The sequence below is a fragment of the Coregonus lavaretus genome (genome assembly GCF_964263955.1).
Source record: "Coregonus lavaretus genome assembly, contig: HAP1_SCAFFOLD_6055, whole genome shotgun sequence".
Classification (NCBI taxonomy): Eukaryota; Metazoa; Chordata; class Actinopteri; order Salmoniformes; family Salmonidae; genus Coregonus; species Coregonus lavaretus.
Genome location: NW_028162412.1, coordinates 27501 through 33630, shown reverse-complemented (window position 1 = coordinate 33630; position 6130 = coordinate 27501). Strand labels below are relative to the sequence as shown.

The 6130-nt window shown below is 41.0% G+C and overlaps 1 protein-coding gene across 2 annotated transcripts in view; it reads left to right on the top strand.

Moving 5' to 3' along the window:
* The first annotated feature begins 995 nt into the window (after positions 1–995).
* LOC311119287 (polyadenylate-binding protein-interacting protein 2B-like) overlaps positions 996–6130 on the top strand; it is a 14370-nt gene continuing 9235 nt past the window's right edge. Inside the window, exon 1 of one of the 2 annotated variants that reach the window (XM_084194007.1) lies at positions 996–1206. The gene's annotated coding sequence lies outside the window, so the exon portion shown is untranslated. Of the gene's footprint in view, positions 1207–1308; positions 1768–6130 lie in introns of those variants that run through there. The other variant, XM_084194008.1, reaches the window with a different exon arrangement.

Below are 6130 nucleotides of genomic sequence, written 5' to 3'. Positions count from 1 at the left end.
CTGATTCTAAGATTTGTAATTGATAATGTCTTCATTAAAGTATCTTCATTAAAGTATGGGGATTCTAATGGGGGATATAGGTAGCACACAGGAGGACATTTTTCTCTTTTGAGGTCATTTCCTTTTGAATTTCTAGCCAAATGTAAAATGTTCCTGTTTTTATTAATTTAATAGAGTGGGTTAGGTCTGCTCTATACCTAATTAGTATACCCCCTGAGTCTCTTCCCTGTTTTACTCCTGGTAGTTTGGTCGATGGGACTACCAGCTCTCTGTATCCTAGAGGGCAACCAGTGGGTCCATCTCCTCTATACCATGTTTCTTGAAGGATGACAATGTATGTATTTCTGATTTCTTTGGTGAAGTCCAGGTTCCTGCTCTTCAGGCCAAAGGCAGATGACCTCAGGCCTGGGATATTCCAGGATGAGATAGTGAAGGCTTTGTGTTCCATAAAGTGTTCTCTCGCTCTCTCACACACACACACACACACACACACACACACCTCATGCTCTCATAATATGTGTTTGTGGCGCCCTCTGCTGAGTGTTAAAGATAATGCATCTCAACCACTGCCATTAGCAAAATCTCAATAGTCTTGAATATACTTTCTTCCTCTCCTCTCTTGGACAATCACAATAATCCTATTGCGCTGTGGACTTCTGAAAGGATTAGTCATGACAGTACTTGTGGATATGGAATGTGTCACAGTTTAGACCAGGACCATTAAATAATGAACTTGACAAATCGTATAAAGGCACTAGGAATACTATTAGGGTAGGGAATAAATAATGGGTAGCCTGCCAATGACTGTATGTATGCCCTACTTTACCAGATTGTACTTTGTTTTTTTATTCGGTCTGTGAATGAAAAGGGGGCTGTTTCTTGTTTTACTCTATACCAGTGATGTCAGTAAAAGGAGTTGACTGATGCCCGATCCCACCAATAGTCGGTGTGTACCGTTGGACAATCGGTACCACGTGACCGTTTTCCTGGCTCGCGGTTGTGGCACAAATCGTGATTTTCGAGGCTCTCTCTCTCTATGGATTATAACGGGGAAAAACGGACAAAGACACATATTTACGAATCTTAAAATCGGATGTGTTAAATTGTTTTGTTCTGGGGTTCTTTCGGGAATTGAGGAGCCGCTTTCATACGAGCTGCCGTTTAGTTTTTACTACGGGGTTTGTTTACCACATTTCAACTTGGTTGGTGAGTAACGTTAGCTATTTATAGGTTAGCGGCTTTCGTAATTTGCTAACAGCTGTGGCTGTGTTTTCAATCTGAACTTGGAAAGCCCGTATCGTTCGCTTTGGTTGACTGTTGAATATCAAAATAAAGCTAGCTAGCTAACGATAAAGGATATAGGTAGTTGGCGAGATTCTCAAAACACTCGCACTTGTCTGTTAAGCACTGTTTACTCTGCTACTAGTTAGCCACAAAAGAAAATGTCACAAGAAGGACTCGCAAGCTATGATGTATACATTTTTTCACCAGTACAAAAACGTTTCTTAAGTGTCCGCTATACCTTAATGTTTCTATTTAATGTTCAACATATACAGCCCGCTGACTTTACAGTCCACTAGCTTTAATGTTAGCCATGCAAGTGTGTGTTTTGGGGAGGACGTTTGTTGGATGTTTGTTCAAGCCCAGACCACATGACCACCGTGTTCCTAATGTATTTAGCTGTTAGCTAGCCTACGAGTGTGTTGGAAATACGTTTATTTTTATTTTGTCGGTTTGAAGAAGTAACACTAAAGCAGGGGACGCCAGGTATGACTTTAGAACACACGCCGTCAGTTTTTACGTGGATTTCACAGCCAAGTATTTGAAAACTGAATATTGCGTCTTGGCCCGATTCCTGTGCGAAATGCCATGCACTGACCTAGCTAGCAATGCCAGCTGGCTAGTTTAGTTAGCCTAGCTAGCTAGTTGTGTCTCTGACGCATCAATCCAGATGGGAATGGAACTCCAACCTATTGTTAACGTTGCGTTCTAGAATTTCATATTGCGATTGTTCCATATTTTTAGGAAATGCGTTTTAGAACAGCCGTTTCAAAATATGTTCACCGTCAAAACTTTTTTTTCGTGACCGTTAGTTAGCTAACTCTTTTAGCTAGTGTTCCGTTATGTTTTCCTTGTAGGCCCATCCATGATGGTGGTAGCATGTTGTAGCTAGCCAGCTAGTATTACCTTGCTAAGCCCTCCCAATCCTTTTAACAGCTAGCTAGCTAGCGCGCTAATTTCATGTGTAGTTGTCGTTATGTCATCACTTCATTTGCGGCCTGTTGCAACCAACCTTGATGTTGTTAAGCCATCTTTGTCTCAGATTCTTAGCTAGGTAGCGGTTTTGGTAAGGTGTGAAACTGGTTTATTAGCCAGATAGCAATAGAAGGCAGGTTGATGTAGCCAACGTTAGCTATCGTTAAATCCATCACCACAAACCTATAGCTAAACCGCCTTGTATAAGATTTGTCTTAGCAGAATTAAGCTTTTAACAAGGCCGAAAATAACCAGCTGATTTCCAATAGTTAATAACTTGTTTACATTTTTCAGAGTATACATACACGAGCAAGCCCCTCCCTGCATGCGGCGTGGTTAATAAGTTACACAACAACACCGTGACAACACGTTGACCCCAATACAAATAGCATCAGACTAGCTATATTTACCAGTGATGGCAAACCAGCTAGAAATACACGGTTGCTATTCCATACACAGGTGTGCTATCTTGGCATTGTTGATCGCTAAATAAAGAAAACACACGTGGTTTCATTTGTGACGTTAGCTAATTGTCCTACACTGCACTGCAGTACAGTAGAAAGCTAGCTAATGTAGAGGTGTGTGTGTATATATAATGCAGGAAACGGATCGATAAACTGCTTCTCAGCGAGGACTATACTTTCCATTATCCACCTGTGGTTGAACTGTGTTCTGACGACACTGGTCCAAATTATTTTTATTTGTTGGGTTTTATTTTATTGAGAAAGGAAAGGTAACCTATATTGTGAGTCAGGGGTCCGCGTCACTAACTGATGGACCACGCGTTGGTCCAAATTCTAATGTAACATCCCAATCCGATCACACCTCATACAGTTCCTATTTACATCAATGTATGAAAAGTATAATGAGCCTTTACCTTTTTACTTTCTTTATTATGAGTGCTTATCTCAATGTTAGATTCAGCCTTATTTAACTATTAACTGAAATCAGTACGGAGCTTATTAGATTCAGCCTTATTTAACTGAAGTCCCGTGTAGCTCAGTTGGTAGAGCATGGCGTTTGTAACGCCAGGGTTGTGGGTTCGATTCCCACGGGGGGCTAGTATAAAAAAAAAATGTATGCAGTCACTAACTGTAAGTCGCTCTGGATAAGAGCGTCTGCTAAATTACGTTTAAAAAAAAACTCACAAACACAATCAGTATGGAGCTTGTTAGATTCAGCCTTATTTAACTGAAATCAGTATGGAGCTTGTTAGATTCAGTCTTATTTAACTGAAATCAGTATGGAGCTTGTTAGATTCAGCCTTATTTAACTGAAATCAGTATGGAGCTTGTTAGATTCAGCCTTATTTAACTGAAATCAGTATGGAGCTTGTTAGATTCAGCCTTATTTAACTGAAATCAGTATGACGCTTGAACCACTGTTCTAACATTCTAGACATGGCTCAGGGATTGATATATTAAGGGAAGCCCTATTGCCCGACATGAGCAGTCGCTCATGAACCTGCTTTGTTGTTGCCCCATTGGGCAGGTGATTTTCTTTCTCTTTCTGATACAAACCAAAATGCAAATAATTCCACTAGTCTGGTCTTTCTGGTTCTTCCCCTGTGTGTAGGTGAATATAGCTACTTTATGTTTTTGGGCAAGGGATCATAATCGTTGGGCAACCAAAAAAAGACTCCTTCCAGACCTTAAAGGGAAGATTGCATAATTAGGTTGCTGTTAAACATTCTGATTGGTTTCATCCTTCCAACTAAAAGTCCCAATACGACATATCACTTTACATTTGTATTTTGGGCAAAATTTTATATTTTGTCTGAATTTGACCGAAGTCATGTCGGAAAAGCGTTGGGAAAAGTGACGTCAATAGAAGAACACACAGCAGGAGTGAAGCCACTGTCCACATAAGATGCTGAAGACCCACATCATTGTTTTAGAAAAAATATTTTGCCACTGAATAAAGCCAAATTATAATCTGACCATATCCTGTGATTTCTTTATTCTGTATCAACTAAAAATGTTTTCATCACTACAGCACGCAGGCTTTTAGCATAGCCCCCTTTCCAGCCCTGCTGGCTTACCCCTACTAGCTAACCACTAGCAACCTTGAAACATCACTTATTAGCAGTTCAGCACATCAGCGTTTCTCGTACTGTTACACAAAATCAAGATACACCTTTATCATCACAGTAGACATTGAACGTCTAAAACCAAACTGGCTAAAACTCTGTTGTTGGCCAATGGTAGCTATAGCTAGCCACATGCTAACCTGAATGCTAACGTTACTAGCAGCAATAAGAGTAAATCCAGGTATAATGGCTAACACAAACATTGTCTACCATGATATCCTGCAAGTTATATTGGTCAATAAGGACCAGGCAGTTCAGCAAAAATAAAGACAGCTTGAAATAAACAATGACATTCATCCAATTTGGTTTTTGACCATTCATTTCTGCAAAATGTGCAGCATTGATGGAGTTGTTGTAGCTTGCTTGCTATAGCTAGCTTATTCCATCCCCAAACACCATGCTAGATCCGAGTGGGCCAGTTGGTTTTGCATAGCCCGGTGCACTTAGAAAGCTGGTGTCCACATCACTAAGGAACTTCATGGTCCACACACATAAACACAGTTGTGAAGAGGGCACGACAACACCTCTTCCCCCTTTGGAGGCTGAAAAGATTCGGTATGGGCCCTCAGATCCTCAAAAAGTTCTACAGCTGCACCATCGAGAGCATCTTGACTGGTTGCATCACTGCCTGGTATGGCAACTGCTTGGCATCCGACCGCAAGGTGCTACAGAGGGTAGTGCGTACAGCCCAGTACATCACTGGGGCCAAGCTTCCTGCCATCCAGGACCTCTATACCAGGTGGTGTCAGAGGAAGGCCCTAAAACTTTTCTAAGACTCCAGCCACCCAAGTCATAGACTGTTCTCTCTGCTACAGCATGGCAAGTGGTACCGATGCACCAAGTCTGGAACCAACAGAACCCTGAACAGTTTCTACCCCCAAGCTATAAGACTGCTAAATAGTTAGTTAAATAGTTAACCAATAGCTGCTTTTATCTAACCCGTTGCCTAGTCACTTTATTATAATAATAATAATATAATATGCCATTTAGCAGATGCTTTTATCCAAAGCGACTTACAGTCATGCGTGCATAATTTTTTTTTTGTGTATGGGTGGTCCCGGGGATCGAACCCACTACCTTGGCGTTACAAGCGCCGTGCTCTACCAGCTGAGCTACCCTACCTATATGTACATGTCTACCTCAATTACCTCTTACCCCTGCACATTGACTTGGTACCACGTGTATATATATATATATATAGCCAAGTTATCATTACATTATTATTTTTCTATTATTTCTCTCTGTATTGTTGGGACGGGCCGTAAGTAAACACTTCACTGTTAGTCTACACCTGTTGTTTATCAAGCATTATTTTTTATAAGCTTTTGCATAAAGACCTACGTTGTTAGATTTGTGGAATATATATATATCGTGCAACCTTTCCTTTAACGTCAATCCCTGGCCTGGCTACTTCATTCCTTGATCTACCAGACAGTCTGTCTGCTGTGCTTTAGTTAGTGAATGATTTATAATCTGTACAGTCCTGGTGTCATTTGGCACCGTTCTAAAGGTAAAACGAGGCCTGTGAATTATGTTATGGTGCTCTATTGTGTGTGTTGCATATCTTTATGGATGCTGTTTGTCTACAGTGTTGCTTTTGTCAACGCCTGCAGAACTGCCAGCCTGTGTTTCTCAGGCTGTGTGTGAATGTGATGTTTAGCAAATTGGCCTATTTAGGTTTATAGGTGGAGGTAGACTGTAGGGTTCAGTGTTTCCTCCGGAAAAATTTGTAGCAGTCAGGGAAAAATGTGAGGGGGTTCGGGTCCCCCCCCCGGATAATTATTT